Below are 19,757 nucleotides of genomic sequence, written 5' to 3' on the forward strand. Positions count from 1 at the left end.
CACCAAGGAAACAGAGCAATTCTGGTCTCACAAAGGACTGACCAACTTCAGCAAATTAAATGCCCAGGGCCTCTGAAGCTTCATCTGGTCTTCATTTTCCATCGACTGTAAAATGACACGCCGATGTAGGGTTTCCCCCCCCTCCCCCTTTCAATTTCATTGTAGCTTGTTTTCATCTAGTTTATATTTCAGGACGCCCTGCTTTTCCAGCCTGATTTGTCTTTAAAAATAAAAATAAATGACATGATTCTCCCTCCCGCCTTTTCCTCCACCCCTCACAGTAGCCGACCGAATGGCACCACCACAGCTCTGGAGCTCATGCGCTGCAGACTGGCAGGGACACCTCTGGTTTACAAGCCAGAAGTGCGTCCACACACCTTTTAAAGGCAGCTTCGTATTCTTCCATGCAGCTTAAGAAGACGAGTTACGCTAAGAGACTGGGTGGCTTAAGCCTATTTGCTGTACCACGAGAAGGGATCGAGTTCTATCAAGTGAGGTGGGGAGTATTCCCTTCTGCTCCACAACTGAAATTATGGTGGTTAGCACTGCCTTTGTTGTGAAGAGGGGCAAATTGGACTGTGTCAACTTGGCTGCATTCAGACAAGCACCTAGATGCAGCCTGGAGCTATGTGTATACATGCATGGGTTTGTTCCTAGGCCAGCGTTCCTCAACCTTGGGCCTCCAGACTTTGCAGTATAATTCCCATCATTCCTGACCATTATCTAAAACAACCAGAGGTTATGGAAATGCAAGTTGAGCCACATCTGGGCACTCAAGTTTGAGCAATATTGACTTAGGTCCTAGACAACCCCATATGGCTTGGTCTTATAAATTTAGCCTCAGCGTATTCCAGTACAGTGGTACCTCGGGTTACATACACTTCAGGTTACATACACTTCAGGTTATAGACTCCGCTAACCCAGAAATAGTACCTCGGGTTAAGAATTTGCTTCAGGATGAGAACAGAAATTGTGCTCTGGCAGCACAGCAGCAGGAGGAGGCCCCACTAGCTAAAGTGGTGCTTCAGGTTAAGAACAGTTTCAGGTTAAGTACAGACCTCCAGAACGAATTAAGTACTTAACCTGAGGTACCACTGTACTTAATATTTCTATAGGCTAAGTGACAATATTGACTTAGGCCCTAGGCACCCCCGTATGGGTTGGTCTTATAAATTTAGCCTCACCATATTCCAGTACTTAATATTTCTATAGGCTAAGTGAATAAGAGGAGACTGTCCTCCAAGGCCTTCTGCTGTGAATGTTTACAGCCTATAATGAAAACCACAAGTTTCTCTTTTTACCCAAATCAGCACACATGTATTCCTAGGCAGATGAGGAACAAATTAACAACCAGCCCGCCTCCTGGAAGTATTTCCACAGGGGGTCGCCCCTGAGGCGAGGAGGACGTATGGCATCTTCTTCTTTGGTGATTACTCGTAGCCAAGTACCATTGTCTTCCATAAACACAGTTTTAACAGTGAGTCCATAAGTGACTACGGAAGCCAATTGTGGATCCACACATCCTTCCACAGTGGGGACATAGGTTTCCGGGCGGGAGTTGATCACGGTGAAGGTTTGCCAAGCGTGCCTTCCTCTTAGCACATTTCTCCCTTTCGTCCTGAGTTCGAGCATCTTCAAAGCCCAGGACACCTTTGGTAAAGGCTGTTCTCCAATTGGAGCACTCGCAAGCCAGTGTTTCCCATAAGACACACCTATGACAGACCTCAAATAGGATCATCCCCACAGGAGTGCCACCTTGAGGAGTACTATGGCCCTAGGCAAAAATCCCAGACAGAGCCAATTGGTCCTCCCCAGCCCTGAATATGGGGACCAACATAGTGCATAGAACATCACAAACATAAGAGAAGCATGTTTTTAAGGCCCTCAGATTATTTTTTGGTTCTCCCTGAAGCAGCCTCATAAAGCCTACCCAACAACCCCTCACATCCAAAAGCACAATTCTCCAGTGTCTCTGACTTTGCAGAAGAGCATCTGCTCTTTGAAGGACAGTCCAGTTCAAGTTCAGCTTGAAGATAAAAGAAGGGGGAGCAGGAGGAGCCTTGAAGTTGTTCATGAACAAACATCTGGCTTGCAGACTTGGTAGTCTCAAGGACCACCTGGTCTTCCTTGCTACGGCGAGAAATATTGCATTGCTATTTAAATGAAAGCGATTGCATCTAACTTTGCATCAATACATACATACGTTGCTACTGGGGACCCCATGGTGAACAGTTGGCATGAAATCTAAGAAATCGTAATAAAAATGATAATATTAACAATGTTGTTTGTTAGCATCCGTCTCGGGAGACGAGGGAGGATTGCGTCTTTGGGGGGTGAAGCCAAACCATTGGGGAGTTGCAGTGGCTGCTGGGGCTGTAGAGGCCAATATGGGATAGACATGTTTTGTTGCAGATTGGGCAAATGAAGTTTGTCCCGGTGTGTTACTGCAGATCCACCACAGTTTTTCTTCTCTCTGCGCTCATCCCAGCAGTCATTCCTCCTCTGGTCATTGCTGGGATACATGGCCTGACTGCCTTTTTCAAAGCACTGTAGTCACAAGAGGCAGCCTCCTCCCATGGGCACCCTGCCTGCCCCACCAACTTCCTCAACCACTGGGGAAGCAACCAAAGCGGTGGAGACAGACCAGCGTCAAAGCTCTGCAGAACACCTTCCTCTCACCGAGTTTGATGACAGGAAGGTGTTCTGGAAGCCCTGGCAGAGTTGCCCCACCCTCTGACTAGGGGTGAGGCTTTGCAAGGGCTTTTCCCTGATCCGCTGCAGAGCCTCTCACACACAACCATCACAGGCAGAGGGTCAGCAGGACGTTTTGTCTCAGGCACAGAACACCTCAAGCGACCCCTGTCCACTTATTGCCCCTCAAGTCTGGAAGGATTCCTCAGAAAAGAATTCTGCATCTCTTGCCTGTCGTATTTGCCTGCTTGCCATCCACTTCCCTGCCGCTTCCAAGAACATCCTTCCAAAACATGTTCTGTATTCTGAGGGGTAAAGAACATCAGTCAGGGAAAATTAAGGGAATCGTGGAGAGCCCAGCAAAGCTTCCAAGTAATTGTCACTGTTTATTAGCAGTAACAGTTGTATTAATAGCAGTAGCAAAGTAGAAGTATTTCCAGCCTTTTCCTTCTTCTTTTTAAAAAATTTATATTTTAAGTAATTTCTATATGTTAACAAAATAATAGGAAGCTATATTCTTTCTAGTAAGATTAATGTAATGAAATGGGAGGCACTCCAAACTCATTCTGACGTCCTGCTGTATGGGACAGTAGTTCATAGAGGCTGGATGTAATCCTGAAGCAGGGCATTTTCGGCAGGCACTTGAACAGTAAACCAGGGACGCGGGTGGCGCTGTAGGTTAAACCACTGTGCCGCTTGGGCTTGCCGATCAAACGGTTGGTGGTTCAAATCCCCACGACGGGGTGAGCTCCTGTTGTTTGGTCCCTGCTCCTGCCAGCGGTTCAAAAGCACATCAGAGTGCAAGTATATAAATAGGTACCACTCCAACGGGAAGGTAAACAGTGTTTCCGTATGCTGCTCTGGTTTCGCCAGAAGCGGCTTAGTCATGCTGGTCACATGAACCGGAAAAACTGTCTGCAGAAGCGGACAAATGCTGGCTCCCTCAGCCTTTAAAGCAACCCCAGAGTCGTTTGCAACTGGACTTAATTGTCAGGGGTCCCTTTACCTTTACCTTGAACAGTAAACCAGAGGTTGAATGCTTCTATGGGTACCAACCAAAGAGTTGCAGGCCATCGAAACAAGAGAGCCATGTAAAAGTCATCATACAGCCAGCCCTGTTATTAGGCAGTATGAAGCCACCATCTTGTCCGGTAGATGCTGGGGTTTCGGGTGCTGTGGGTGGTGAGGAGTCGGGGGGGACAGACTGTTCGTGCTAAGCAGCCTTTGCACAAACCCAAGCTATCCTGCTCATCTTTGGTAAGATAAACGACACTGTCCCATTTCCAGTGTTGAAGCAAGACTCTACTGCAGGTAAAAAAAAAAGGTAAAGGACCCCTGGACGGTTAAGTGCAGTCAAAGGTGACTGTGGGGTTGCAGCACTCATCATGGTTTCAGGCCGAGGGAGCCGGCGTTTGTCCACAGACAGCTTTCCAGGTCACGTGGCCAGCATGACTAAACCACTTCTGGTGCAACAGGACACTGTGACAGAAACTTGAGCGCCTGGAAATTACCTTCCCGCCACAGCGGTACCTATTTATCTACTTGCACTGGTATGCTTTTGAACTGCTAGGTTGGCAGGAGCTGGGACAGAGCAACAGAAGCTCACCCCATCGTGGGGATTCGAACCACTGACCTTCTGATCAGCAAGCCCAAGAGGCTCAGTGGTTTAGATCACAGCACCACCCTCATCCCTACTGCAAGACCACTCAAGACCTACATATGTGGGATGCGGGGAGCATCTTGTCCTTTGCCTCAAGCCAGTAAATCTTTTGTTGTTCATGCAGCCAGAGGCCAATAATTAATATTCTTAACTCTGCTGTAGACTTGTCCATGGGGACTGATAGCACTTTTAGATTATCACAAATGGCCTTACAGCATCTTTGCCAAATCACCAGCTGCATGGCTATCTGAATGTCAGCTCATTCGCTTCAGCTGATGTCCTTGATGGATAAAAAGCTTTCTGGGTTGGGTTCAAGGGAATACAACCACCTCTCCTTACTGGGCTGGAAAAGGAGAGACACGTTGCAAAATGTCAGCAGTGCAAACGGAAAGATGCAAAGCGAGGAACCGAAATTCTCGAAGGAGGAGAGAGAAAATTATTAATCGAAAGATAAAACATGTAATTGTTAAGAAAATATATTTGGGGTCTTTCCATACAATCTCAACCAGTCCCAGCCAGAACGGCCAACAGCCAAAGAGAATGGGAATCATAATCTAAAAACATTAGCAGGGCATTTTGTTGGAGAAGGCTGTGACACTCTTTGGGGGCAGTGAGAGGGATGAAAATGTAATAAAGTTTGCTCCACCCCGATGTTGTCCAGTTCCATTTCCCCCAGCCAAAATCAACGGAAGGAGTGGAAAGTGTTTGGCTCTGTGTATTAAGTAACCACGCAGCAAGGATATAGCAAAACAGCGATTATGGGATTATACTTTGTGAGGTTTGCTGGAGATCGGTCCTGTCAGCAGCACTGACCACATGGCCACAAATCTTGCCTTCCTTTCTGTCGAAATCTATGGGATGATATTCTATGTTAGTGTGCCCTAGATAGAGCTTGGTGGTACTGGGCCAAATTTTCTTTTTTTAAAAAAGTGCAGTGACATTTTCATTGAGCAAACCCTGCCTTGGCTTCTGGCAAGTCACATCCACTTAATGTGTTCGCATTTGTCTGTGTACAGCAGAAAGAGGCATTTTGCTTTTGTTGTGTTCTTCATCACTAACATGAATCCATCAAACTGGTAAAGACGGGGGGGGGGGGAGAGAAGCAGATTCCATAACATGCTTATTTGGCAGCCTGCATTGTTTTCTTTCAAAAGGCATTAACAATACGCTTCTCTCACTTGGAGTACTTCAAGAGAAGATAATTATTCTTGTCTGCCTTGTAATATATATTAAAAAATGTTCAAATGTGGCTTTCCAGGGAATCCTGCCAAATATTTTTAAGGCACCAGCTCCAGCTTTAGTTAATTTTATATTGCCTTCTCAGTCTATTATAAAATATTCTTCCATCCAGTTTGAATTTGGTAAAAACGGGGGGGGGGGGAGGCTGAAATGTACCACTTTATATAAGGAACATTTTAAAGGGGAGGGTGCTCTTTCCTTGAAATTAAGATCTTTAACTCCTAATGTGACAGCAGTTTAAATGCATAGCAATTAAAACGTCTCCAGTAAAGTAAAATGCTTATCACTGAAACTTTATTGCACCCATGGGACGGGGGGGGGGGGGAGGAACGACCATGTATTTGAAGATGTTTTCCAGAAAAGCCGACCAAAGATGAGTGGACAGCGAACCTAATGTAAAATAATGGCATATGCCTCATCTACAGAGGAAGCAGAATAGAGTGGCAGTCTGTGTAGCTTCAGGCTGCAGGGGAGGGTCATATTTTTAAATGTTCCCATGTGTTGTTTTTTAAAAATAAAATAATAAAATAAAATAAGCACAAAAGGGAATGGGATAGAACCTTTCTCCCCAATGTGCCGAGTTTTTTGTGGGGGCAGGGAGACTTTTTTATTTTTTAAAAAAAGCACTGGGGAGTATTCCAAAGCCACCACCCCATGCACCTTGAATTAGCATACTCCATTCTTAAGAACTGAGGGCTCTAATAGGGAATAGGGAACCAGATGCCCTCCAGATACTGTCACCAGCTCCAGACAGCATGGTTAATGGTCAAGGATGATGGGAGCGATGAGCCAAGACGTTCCTGCATCCCTTTTCTAATCCCTCATTCTGTATCGGACCAGCGGCAGTTATATTCAGGCTGGGAAGTAGCTTAAAAAGGCAACAAATCCTTTGTACAGCTAGGAATAAGAATAAGAAAGGTAGAGGATCCCTGGATGGTTAAGTCCAGTCAAAGGCGACTATGGGGTTGTGGCGCTCATCTCGCATTCAGGCCGAGGGAGCCGGCGTTTGTCCACAGAACAGCTTACAGGGTCATGTGGCCAGCATGACTAAACCGCTTCTGGCGCAACGGAATACTGTGACAGAAACCAGAGCGCACAGAAATGTCATTTACCTTCCCGCCGCAGTGGTACCTATTAATCTACTTGCACTGGCATGCTTTCGAACTGCTAGGTTGGCAGAAGCTGAGACAGAGCAATGGGAGCTCAACCTGTTGTGGGGATTCGAACTGCCAACCTTCCAATCGGCAAGCCCAAGAGGCTCTGTGGTTTAGACCACAGTGACATAATAATAATAATAATAATAATAATAATAATAATAATAATAAAGCTAAGCAGAGTTTGGTATGGTTTCAAATTGGATGGGGGACTGTCTGTTGCGATTCCTGCATTGCAGGGGATTGGGCAAGATGATTCTCAGGGTCCCTTCCAATTCTATGATTCTACAATTTGTGTCTGGCCCCATTAGCTGAAGTGGTACCTCAGGTTAAGAACAGTTTCAAGTTAAGAATGGACCTCCAGAACGAATTAAGTTCTTAACCCGAGGTACCACTGTATTACTTTAATTTGAAATATTTTATTTTAAAAACAAAACAAAAGGGAAAATGATATATAATGAATGGAAAAGGTTGTTTAAAATAACATTTGTGGGGGAAACCCAGAAGCTTCTCTTTTGGGGATTATAGGGACAGAATTATAGGTTCATGAGTTGCCTTATGACTCTGGGTGACTGTCACAGGGACAAGTACAGGTGAGCATTGTTACTCCTGTCCAAATTACCTTCTCTCTTCCTCTTCAAATGCTGGGTGCTTCTTCCTATCCTTCCTCTCTTCTTCTGGAGTCTCCTCTCAGCTGTTCTACTGCTGCTTTGCCCATCAGTTGCTGCCTAGTCCATCTCTTCTCTGTACTCTGTACTCTGCCCTCAGCCTGCAATGGTTACTGCACTTTGAAGTCTCACCATTGAATTTGGGGTGCCAGGCCACACTTGCACCTACCATCTGCACACACAGCTTGCTGTGGTCTGGTTTTTTCCCTCCCATATCCTCTCCTGGCCATTGTGACCTCATGAGGATGCTGCCTCCCTGAAGGAGAGAGAGAGAATGGCCATTGTGACCTCATGTTAATAGTGGCCAATGAAGGAGAGAGACTGGTCATTGTGTCCTCATGGTGATGTTGTCCACCTGAAGGAGAGAGATTGGCCTTTATGATCTCATTCTGGTTCTGATAATAATGTGAATGATGAATAATAACACAGGACATTATAGGGACATTATTTCGGAATTATAGGGACAGAACTACCCAAATTGTATAGAAATTTATTCATGTATGTGACTACAGCAGCAAGAATGTAACTTGCCCCAAAATGGAAAGAAGCAGAAGTCCCAGCAAAGGAGGAATGGATACAAAAACTTGTGGAATATGCAGAAATGGTGAAACTTACCGGGAGAATAAGAAACCAAGATCACAAACTTTTTATAAAAGAATGGAAATGGCTTATTGGATACTAACAGGTAAATTGTAAACAGATAAGAACATTGGCAGGATTATTGTAATAACCTGTAATTTTATAAGAGTATCTATTTAAAGTAGACAAATAAATGGGCAAATTAAGTTAATTTGGATATGCAGAAGATATTAAAAATAAATTTAAGGAACTGCAGAATGAGGGGGGGGGAGCCAAGTTTTGAAATGTTAAATTGATTGTGAAATTAGTGGAATGTATAAACCTGAAAATCCTAAATAAAATTTTAAAAAGGAAAGAAAAGAGGGAAAACCCAAAGGACTAGGGGTTATATATGGACTGAGATCCTTGGTTTGATCAGCCAACCACAAGAGGCAGGAAGTAGGAGGAACCCACCCATTGCATTGTTTCCAGCGGAGACAGATTGGCCTCACTTCCTCTCGCTTGTACAAAAAAGCTAAGGAAGAAGCAAGGCAACGGTGCCTGCTGTGAAGCCGGGGTCCTGCTACCCCAAAGATCGGCTGTGCTGATGTATTTGTTGACAGTAAGGCAGTAGCCCGAACACAGTTGCAGCATGTACCCTGGTTATATGTGGCTTTAAAAGTTTGTTCTGTGTAGCAGAACAAATTTAACCAAGGTGGGGCCTGAGCACAAGATTTGGACACCAGCCTGTTAGGGGAAGCCAAAACAAACACTTCAAACAAATGTAACACTTTGCATAGCCCTTTGTGCTAATTATCTGCAGGTTCCCACATTAACCCACAATAACCAAAATACACACATGGCAAAAGGACACTGTGGTATTTTATTCCGGGCTCACTTGTACAGGTGAAAGTCATTTATATCATTTAGGAGGGAGGGAAAGTGAAGGGGTCTACTGCTCCTAATGCTATGCTCTGAATCCTAAATGTTGCATTGTTTCCTTAGCTTCCCTATGATTATTCTGTAGGGCTTTCGGCAGATCATCGCAGATTCTCCCTCTGTTTCTCAGCACACGATGCCTGCAGATATAACCTAAGCGACAGGAAGACATCTGCATTCCATTGAGCTCTGAATCTTTAGCAGGTTCTAGTAATGTATGTACAGTAACTGGTGGCGTCATGTGAAAGTTCTTCTGCACGTGTACCTAGTTGAGCATCAGTATGCTGTCAGCTGGGGACACGGGTGGCACTGTGGGTTAAACCACAAGAGCCTAGGGCTTGCCGTTCAGAAGGTTGGCGGTTCAAATCCCCGCAACGGGGTGAGCTCCTGTTGCTCGGTCCCTGCTCCATCGAACCTAGCAGTTCAAAAGCATGTCAAAGTGCAAGTAGATAAATAGGTACCACTCCAGCGGGAAAGTAAATGGCATTTCCAAGCGCTGCTCTGGTTTCACCAGAAGCAGCTTAATCAGGGGTGCTTGCCAGATGGGCGGGGTATAAATAAATTATTATTATTATTATTATTATTATTATTATTATTATTATTATTATATTATCATGCTGGCCACATGACCTGGAAGCTGTACGCTGGCTCCCTCGGCCAATAAAGCGAGATGAGTGCCGCAACCCCAGAGTTGGCCACGACTGGACCTAATGGTCAGGGGTCCCTTTACCCTTTACCTTTACTATGCTGTCAGCTGCTCCCAGCTGGTTGCCCAGGAAAGTACAGAGACATGGAAAAGTTTCTTACCGACCTTTTTTATTTTAATCTTTACAGAGAGAGGCTATAGAACCCAGCTTTTTGGATAATGGCGTTGTCCCGAGTGAATCTCCACCCCTCATCTCTCCCACTTCCTCATTCATCACTTCTATGGGTGCTGCTAGGTGCCCTCTATCTTTGAGCTCTTTGCTCTCCTACTTTTAAGGCTCGCCAGGCTCTAGGAGATGGAGAGTCTAGAATCCTTTCCAATGACAACGTGTCAGCCGGGTGTTGTCCTGGCTCGCCCATGATTTCCCAGCTTCCCCCCTCATCTGCCTCTGAGCTGCTACCTCCCTCAAACCCCTGTTGTAAATCTATACTGTCTCCCTCTTCCTCCTCCCTGCAAGGGTCAGGATGCTGTCCAGGTTTTGACTGCTGATGGACAACTTTAGGCCTTGCCCTGCTGTTCTCTTCCAACATCTGGTTATGTATCTTTCAACTGGACTTTGACTACAGTGGTGCCCCGCAAGACGAATGCCTCGCAAGACGGAAAACTCGCTAGATGAAAGAGTTTTCCGTTTTTGAGCTGCTTCGCAAAACGAATCTCCTATGGGCTTGCTTCGCAAGACGACAATGTTTTTCTAAGCCACTAAGCCGCTTATCAGCTGATCCGATCAGCAGATAAGCCACTAAAAGCCGCTAATAGCGCTAATCCGCTAATCCGTTGGGCTTGCTTCGCAAGACGAAAAAACCGCTAGACGAAGAGAATCACAGAACGGATTCTTTTCGTCTTGCGAGGCACCACTGTACTCAAATTGGAGACTCCTGTCCTCAGTTGTTGGCATCTGTCTGTCTCGGGAGACAATGGAGGAGTGCACCTCTTGGGGGTGAAATCAAAACTGTTAGAAGGTTGCCTGTCATGGCTGTAGAGACCAATACAGGAGAGACATGTTTTGCTGCAGCTAGGGCAGATGAAGGCATGTGGTTTTGCTGCCACAAGTGGCATTTCTTTTCAGTTGTAAAGTAGCTTATGAGGCCAGCCTATTCTCAATGGTACCTTGAGGTGTTTGAAATGGAACCTATGACCTTCTGAAAGCCACCACTTTCTACGCCATTAACTGCTAGGTTTTATATATGCTCCTCGTGATAAGATTTTCTTTCTGCGATTACGCCAAACTAGCATGTTCAGTGTGATTGAGAGGATCTTCATTATATTGTGAATAATCTGAGTTTTGCATTTGTTTTCAACATCAGTGCAATTTTTTTAATTTATTTTTTTGTTTATCCTTTGTTGCATATTGCCCTGGGCTCTGTGGAAGGCTGTTTTATAAATACAGTGAAATAATAATAACAATGATAATAATAATGTTAATATTAAGTATAGAGTTCAGGAAATGAGGAAGAGGTTGTGGTTTCTCTCTGTGCCCACTCCAAAAGCTCTGCTTAAATTAAATGAATATTTCATTCGCATGGGGAACCTCTTTTCCTCATTTCAATAACAAATTGTGGGTGGAGCAGGGAGGGGAGAACAAAACAGGGAAAACAAAACTCACATTTTTTTTCAATGTTTGATTTGTGCACAGAGCAGGGATTCTGATTCTGCCAGAGAAAACTGGAAGATGTAAAATGCATTTCAGGGGTTTATTGGACTAACCAGCCAAGCGCATGTGAGGAGAGACAAATAAAGAAAAACCTGGGTTGGATAACTCCAGGTTAGGGCCGAGCCAAATGTTCTCCATGTTCTATATTTGACAAAAGTACCAATTTCTTTTAAATCTGTTTCCACGTCCTTTGGTCTTTTCGCTCTTCCATCTTAACATTTTGGAAGCATAAGCTAACTGCATATGCAGCCACACTTTCACCAATTCCATCTACCCCCTACTAATACATTATAGCACTGTTTTCTCCTCCTTGTGTGATTGCAGCTAGCAGTTCAAAAGCACGTCAAGTGCAAGTAGATAAATAGGTACCACTCTGGCGGGAAGGTAAACGGCGTTTCCGTGCACTGGTTTACCAGAAGTGGCTTAGTCAAACTGGCCACATGACCTGGAAGCTGTCTGTGGACAAACGCTGGCCCCCTCAGCCAATAAAGCGAGTGCCGCAACCCCAGAGTCGTCCGCGACTGAATCTAACGGTCAGGGGTACCTTAACCTTTTTAGGGGTCTATGTTATGTTTTGTGCAGCAAAGATACTTTTTTTAAAAAATTAAAGATTTTATTGGATTACAAAAGTACGTGCATTGTCTCTTTTTTCAAGTCATAGAGTCTTTTCAGAAAACTATGGATCACTATGAGGACTCTCTTTTTACATACCCATGGAAAAGAGGATGAGTCCTGGAAAAAGAGGATATATGCCAAACTGATGTTTTCTACAGATCCCTTGCATTCAGTGTGAGACATTAAGTTATTTCCCTAATTTTGAATCGGCAGATAAGCCATGGATTCGCCTTAGGAGGACGGTGCCCTTTCAGGATTAAGAAATTCATTGTATGGAGGAGAAGAAAATACATGGTCTGAAAGAAAGGCACATGTTCCTCAAGCCTCAAAATAAGGTGCATCTGTGGGCATCTGTGGGCATGTGGGCACAGGTGAGAGAAAAGGGGGATATATTCCCACCATGCTGACAGATCCTGTTAGGAGAAGGCATTATCAGGAGAAGGAACGGAACAGCTGCAGAGCTTGTGAGGGCTCTAATTCTGCTGGACCCTGAAGGGAAGGAGCCAGAAAGCACATGAGCCAAGGCAAAAAAAAAAAAGTGGGGGAGCACTGCCAAGCTATTCAGCCCTGGGGCAATGGAAGGAGCCAAGGGAGTGAAGGCGGGAAATTATATTCTGTTCCTTGTTTATACCACAAGATGCAAGCAAGATCTACTTAGCCTGAAAAACATATTCTTATTTAATCCTGGATATTTTTGTTCTAGAAATGAGGAAGGAACAGTGTGGTGGTGCTGGCGGCGGTTGTTTTACTTCAGTCAAAAATTATCCCGTGTTTTCCTGCGTTAACATCTAGAGGCTTCTTCAGACACCTTCATGGGAAACTTTCTTCACGGGGCTGTCAAGAAGGTATCCATTTATTCCTGTACCCTCCAACATTTTCCTGATGAAAATAGGGACGTCCTATTCCATTATTATTATTATTATTATTATTATTATTATTATTATTATTACTACTACTACTACTACTACTACTACACCCATCTGACTGGGCAGTTTCCAACACATATAAAAAAATAGTAAAACTATACAGGGCTGTGTAGTCTTCTATAATTTAGAAGACTTCAGATCTCTTCTAAAGTCTACATAGTTACTTATCTCCTTGGCTTGGGGGTTGCATAACCCCACTGCCTCCACCATTTCTCCAATGAAAATAGGGACATCCTAAGGAAAAACGGGGCATTCCGGAATCAGATCAGAAACTGGGATGGCTTCTGTAAATCTGGGACTTTCCCCAGAAAATAGAGGCACTTGGAGGGTCTGGTATGACAGACTTGATGAGACTTGTTCAATGGCTTTATGATGGAAAATCATTTCATTAGCCTCTAGGTTAAGTGGAAAAGAGGAGTGGAAAACCTCAGGAGTGAATTGTGTCCCCCCAGAACACTCTTTCTGGCCCTCTGGTCTCTCCTCAAGCCCACTTCCTTTTCAGCCACACCACATCTCCACAGATAACACTGGCAACACCTTTTCCGTGAGCATTTCGGCTGGCCTGGATAGAAATGTGTGTTTGTGTGTGTTTGTAGAAACAACCTACTGTACAAAAGTAACATTTACATTAGTTTCTCTGCCCACTGTTGCCTCTGGTCTCTCTCAACACGCAGGCATGTCCATTTTGAAAAAGTTGGAAATAAATTTTAAAAAACAATAACTTGCTTTACATGATTAAATATTTTCCCATGCTGGGCTTTGTGAAGGAAAGTGGGTTATACTGGAAAAGTCCTTTTCAAGTAGTGCTTCCCTTTGCTGCGCAAACAACTTGCCCATCCACATCCCAGTGGCTCTAATAAAGCCATCACTAAGAGGGCTTGCCAATCAGAAGGTCGGCGGTTCAAATCCCCGCGATGGGGTGAGCTCCCGTTGCTCCGTCCCTGCTCCTGCCAACCTAGCAGTTCGAAAGCATGTCAAAGTGCAAGTAGATAAATAGGTACTGCTCCGGCAGGAAGGTAAACGGTGTTTCCGTGCGCTGCTCTAGTTCACCAGAAGCGGCTTATTTACGCTGGCCACATGACCTAGAAGCTGTATGCCAGCTCCCTCTGCCAGTGAAGTGAGATGAGCGCCGCAACCCCAGAGTCGTCTGCGACTGGACCTAACAGTCAGGGTCCCTTTACCTTTACCTTTACCTTTAGGAGGGGGCCACAAAACTCATCAAAACATTTAACATTTCAATGGAAGCATATATAAGCACTGCACGCATAACTCAGATCCCCTGAGTGCAGAGCAGGAAATGGATGCCAAAGAACTGTGTGACAAGAGAGACATGGGAATGCAGAGCTAAGGAAGAAGAAGTACAGTGGTACCTCAAGTTACAGACGTTTCAGATTACAGATGCTTCACGTTACAGACTCTGCTAACCCAGAAATAGTACCTTGGGTTAAGAACTTTGCTTCAGGATGAGAACAGAAATCGTGTCGCCACAGCATGGTGGCAGCAGGGGGCCCCATTAGCTAAAGTGGTACCTCAGGTTAAGAACAGTTTCAGGTTAAGAACAGACCTCCGGAACGAATTAAGTTCTTAACCTGAGGTATCACTGTAGTGGTGTGTATGCACCATATGTTTAAAGGTAAAGGGACCCCTGACCATTAGGTCCAGTTGTGGCCGACTCTGGGGTTGCGGCGCTCATCTCACTTTATTGGCCGAGAGAGCTGATGTACAGCTTCCGGATCATGTGGCCAGCATGACTAAGCCACTTCTGGCGAACCAGAGCAGCGCACGGAAACGCCGTTTACCTTCCCGCCGGAGTGGTACCTATTTATCTACTTGCACTTTGATGTGCTTTCGAACTGCTAGGTTGGCAGGAGCAGGGACTGAGCAACGGGAGCTCACCCTGTTGCAGGGATTCGAACCTCCCACCTTCTAATCGGCAAGTCCTAGGCTCTGTGGTTTAACCCACAGCGCCACCCGCGTCCCACACCATATGTTTAATGCACATTTAAAACACATAAAGCAGACCCCTCAGGTGTCCCAGTTTCATCGGGACATCACAAAGTGACAGAAGCCGCCCTGGCTTCTGTTCCCAATCCCAAAAGCCCCGATTTTGCTCACCTGCGCTGGTCATGCCAGAGTGAGGGACCAATAGATGGGCATCGGGAGATTTGGCACAGGCTGAGGCAGCCTTCCACTAAGCTGCGCCAGGCCGTGCCTCTTCTCCTGGTGCTCACAGGAGGCTAAGCTGAAACCCATTCTCATTCCAGAAGCTTTTAACGTTTGAAGTTTTACTGTTTGCCCCTTTTTTTATCCTATAATTCCTCATCTTTTCGAGGGGAAGATTTTCCGCTTCACATTTCTTACGTTGTGAAGTTGCTCGCAGAGCCCTGCGGACAGACCATAAATGATTTGTCTCCCCCGACTGTGTAAAAACCCTGTCATGAAAAACAGGGAATAAGTAAATAAAGGCATGGTTTTGTTCTTCAAAGGGAAGCAACAAGCAAAAAACGTTCCTTTGGAGTTTCCTCTTTGCTGCGCAAGGAATTAAAAGAGCACAAAATAGCATCGAAGGAGAAGTGGAGGAACCAATCTGCCAGCTACACTTCCTGCCTCCTTCCCTTTATAAGGTGCCAGCTCCTTCTGTTGAGTTGCATAATTCTAGCCTGCAATTCTTGCAGACCAAACCGTGTGTGTGTTTGAATAACAGTCTTAAGCATACAGACTTGGAAATAAGTCTCATAGAACTCAACAGGGCTACCCTCCAGCAAGCAGGACTGGCAAGGAAAAAAGGATGTCTGCCTCTTTGATCTTTTCATTGAATTAAAGCAACCTAGTAATTTATTCATTTTATTTAAATGTTTATAAACCACACTTTCATTTTTAAAAGGTGGTGTGCAACATAAAAACAATATATATCTATGAAAATCAATAAAGACTGGTTGGTTTTGGGGGTGGCGGGTCGGGATCTGGTTACAGTACAGTTTTTAAATAACCAGTGTAAAAGAGTGTAAAACCTAAAACAGTGGTGCCCAAACTTGGCCCTCCACCTATTTTGGGACTACAATTCCCATCATCCACTGGTCCTGTTAGCTAGGGATGATGGGAGTTGTAGTCCAAAAACAGCTGGAGGGCCAAGTTTGGCCACCACTGGTCTAAAAGAAAGCAAGAATGATTCCTGCTGGACATCTATTGGCAAGGAGTTCCACATGGCAGGACCTACCACACTGAAGTTTCAGACCCTGGTAAAGGTTGACCAGATCTCAGAGGTGTGGGGGACCACCCAAAAATGCTCCATCCAAAGATCTCTATGATCATAGGTGAAGCATAAGGAAATAATTCCACAATGCGCAATGTAACTACTTATGAAAATGTTCCCTGCCTGGAAGTTTAGGCTAGTTAGTTCAAATGAGCCTGTGACTAGCAAGGTATCTTCCCAAAGTCTTTCCAGGACCCAATTCTGAGGGCCCCCATCCCTCTTCCATCACACCTGAAAGTGAGGAGAATTTCATCCAGGTGTCATTTTCAAAGGAATCCACGGTGGCTCAAAGTTTGTGTCCCCATGTTGACAAGGGGGAGCTTGGATCTCCCATGCAGGGAGGCAGAGAGAGCATGGCTTCCTGAAGGCACATAGATACATGGACCTTGCAGAGGAGGAATGACCGCTGGGAGGAGCGCAGAGAGAAGAAATGTCATGGTGCACCTATTCCTCTGCCTCGGCTGCAACAAAACGTGTAATGATCTCATGCAGGCAATCAAGCCCTGGTAAGAAGTAATGACTCTCCTGCAATTTTATGATGTTTATTTACAAGAGACACACCCAGAGCCCAGCTTCTTGCCTGCCTGCATTTATGTTTGTTGGTCAGTCTGAAGTTCTGCCCCTCCCGCAGCAGGAAGGACGCCAGACTCCCACCTTTCCCCTCTTGCCCTTCCGTCGCCTTCTGATTTTATCCGAACACCTAGAACGGGGAGAAAGAAGTTGACCTCCTTCCTCCTCCCCACTCTGACTCGACACAGATTCAGACCTCTGCTTATCTGCTGGTTGCCTAGCAGCGTTCTGGCTGCCTTCCTACTCTCCCTCTGCTTGAGACTAATAGAGTCTTCTCCAGAAAGGTGGGGGAGTGTCTGGCTGCTCTCTCTCGATTCTGTCAGCCAGTTCTCATCTGCAGAGTCAGACCCTCATTCACTTAGTTCAATCTCTGAGTCTAGCTCATCCCCTGCACTCTGGGTGGCCATGTTCCTGACAACATGTCTCTTCTGTATTAGCCTCTGTGGTCACAAACCGTCCAACAGTTTGACTTCACCCCCAAAGGCACATTCTTCCGTTGTCTCTCGAGACAGACGGATGCCAAACAACAGCACGTCCCTTTTCGCTGGGATAGAGAATCCATGGCCCTCCAGATGTTTCTGGACTACAATTCCCATCACCCCTGACCTATGGAATCCAACAACATCTGGATGGCACTACATTTCCCATCTCTACCTTACGGAAAGCCCAGATTTCCTAATACTTTTTATAGTACATGAATATAGGTAAAAGGAAGAAGTGGGATTCATGTTCCAAAGCTTGCACATAGCCAAGAAAACATCTATATATTTTATCTTTGCCGCCAAAAAACCAGCTATAATGTTTGTCCATGAAATTTCCTCAGAAGCCAGCTGAGTAATAAAGGAAGAATTTGATTGCAGTAGGATGAGGCCATATAGAATTGCTGCCAGGACTCTTGGCTCCTGCTTGACTTAATTGTCCTACACATCACAACATGCCTTGGCCACGGTGCAAATTATTTCCCCCATGTCATGAAAGTCTGCCTGTCATCACTGGATCCTGTGACTGACATCAGCGGGAGCTTTTCTGGAAGCGAGGATTATGCATGGAAATGAAATTGCCCGGATTAAGGCTTCGCCACAGAACCCCTCTGATAGATGCTTGATAGAAATGACAGTTCAAAAGACTCCCTGCTGGCGTCCATGGGCAGCGGCAAGAGACTTGGCATCACAGCAGGGACCATCGCTGACGCTTGCTCTAAGCCTCCTCGGGAGTAAAATCCAGGCCCCATACTTCTAACAGCACTGGGGAACTGGGTCTGCCTACTATTTGAATTTCCCATAATACCCCAAAACAACACGGCATTGGGACATTGTGGGAAATTAAGTGGCACCTCTATCTTCTTTATACTTTTCAAGTTTATATATTTCACAAATTTTACAATCATTTTAAAATTTCAAAGCTTGACTTTCTCCCACCCCCCCTTTCTGAGGTTCCTTAAATTTATTTTTAATATCTTCTGCATATCCAAATTAACTTAATTTTCTCATTTATTCATCTTCTTTAAATATATACTCTTATGAAATGGCAGGTTATTACAATAATCCTGCCAATGTTCTTATCTGTTTGCAATTTATCTGTACATATTCCATACACTGTATGTATATAAATGCTGTCTTGATTTCTTATTCTTCTGGTAAGTTTCGCCATTTCTGCATATTCCATAAGTTTTTGTATCTATCTTCCTTCACTGGGACTTCTGCTTCTTTCCATTTTGGGGCAAGTAGCATTTTTGCTGCTGTAGTAGCATATATAAATAAATCTCTATACAATTTAGGTAGTTCTGTCCCTATAATTCGTGAAAGAGAAGCTTCTGGGTTGTTTGTTTTTTACAAACGTTATTTTATGCAACCTTTTCCATTCATTATATATCATTTCCCCTCTTGTTTTGTTTTTAAAATAAAATATTTCAAAAAAACAAAACAAACACAATACGGGATTACATTTTGCAATTTTACTCACAGCGAATTATAAGTGGCATCTCTATCAAGCCACTCAGCAGTGCTACTGTGTTTGCCCACCACCACCACCAAAAGATAGACCTAGCATGACCTGCCAATGAAAGAGGGTCCATCAGAAGGCATTGTGCCAAGCCCCCCCAAAAAAAAAAACCCTTAAGGGTGTTGTAAGATTGGCAGGTGAGGCCATGTTGCTGGTCGCCAATGCAGGATGAAGTATGTTGGGTGGGGGCCTGGGGAAGGGTCTTTTCAATGGTGGCTCCTCATATGTGCAACTCTCTCCCCATCTCCTTATAGCATAAGTTGGGTGACTACAACACACCTTTTTCTTTTCTTTTTTAAATAATTTTTACTCATTTTCCAAACAAGTTTTATACAGTCAACAAATTATTTTACACTCATGCTTCAATTTTTGACTTCCCTCAGTTTCTCTGTCAATCTTTCGAAAAATTTCTATTTATTGACGCATTTCTAAACATGATATTGCCTTTCCCCACTCCTTTTCATCTTACTCTCTTTTTTGCAGTATTTCTTACTATTTCACAGAGTCTCTTCAAAACCAACAAGCGTTGTCTGTGCATCACATATATTTTTCAGATATTCTGTAAATTTCCCCCAGTCCTCGATAAACTTTTGGTCTTTCTGGTATCGAATCTTCCCAGTCAATTTGTCCAATTCTGCATATTTGGTCAATTTCCTTCTCCATTCTTCCACTGTTGGAATTTCTTCCTGTTTCCATCTTTGGGCCAGAAGTATCCTTGCGGCAGTCACTGCATATTGAAACAGTTTACAGTCTCTCCTATTGATTTCGTTTCCTACCATTCCTAATAGAAAGGCTTCTGGTTTTTTAACGAACGTATATTTCAACATCTTTTTCAATTCATTGTATATCATTTCCCAGAAGTCTTTCACCTTTTTACACTCCCACCACATATGATAGAAAGTACCTTCTTTTTCTTTACATTTCCAACACTTATTGCATGTTTTATACATTTTGGCCAGTTTAACTGGCGTTATATACCATCTGTAAAACATTTTCATTACATTTTCTTTCAACGCAGTACATGCCATAAATTTTAGCCTTTCATTCCATAATTTCATCCAATCATCATACTATATATTGTAACCAAAGTCTCTTGCCCAGTGTATCATTACTACTTTTACCTCTT

At 44.3% G+C, this 19,757-nt stretch overlaps 1 long non-coding RNA gene across 1 annotated transcript in view; it reads right to left on the minus strand.

Moving 5' to 3' along the window:
* LOC309528336 overlaps nt 1–19,757 on the minus strand; it is a 187,799-nt gene that overhangs the window by 9,944 nt on the left and 158,098 nt on the right. The gene's annotated exons all lie outside the window — the stretch shown is intronic.

The sequence above is a fragment of the Podarcis vaucheri genome (genome assembly GCF_965113315.1).
Source record: "Podarcis vaucheri genome assembly, chromosome: 3".
Taxonomy (NCBI): Eukaryota; Metazoa; Chordata; class Lepidosauria; order Squamata; family Lacertidae; genus Podarcis; species Podarcis vaucheri.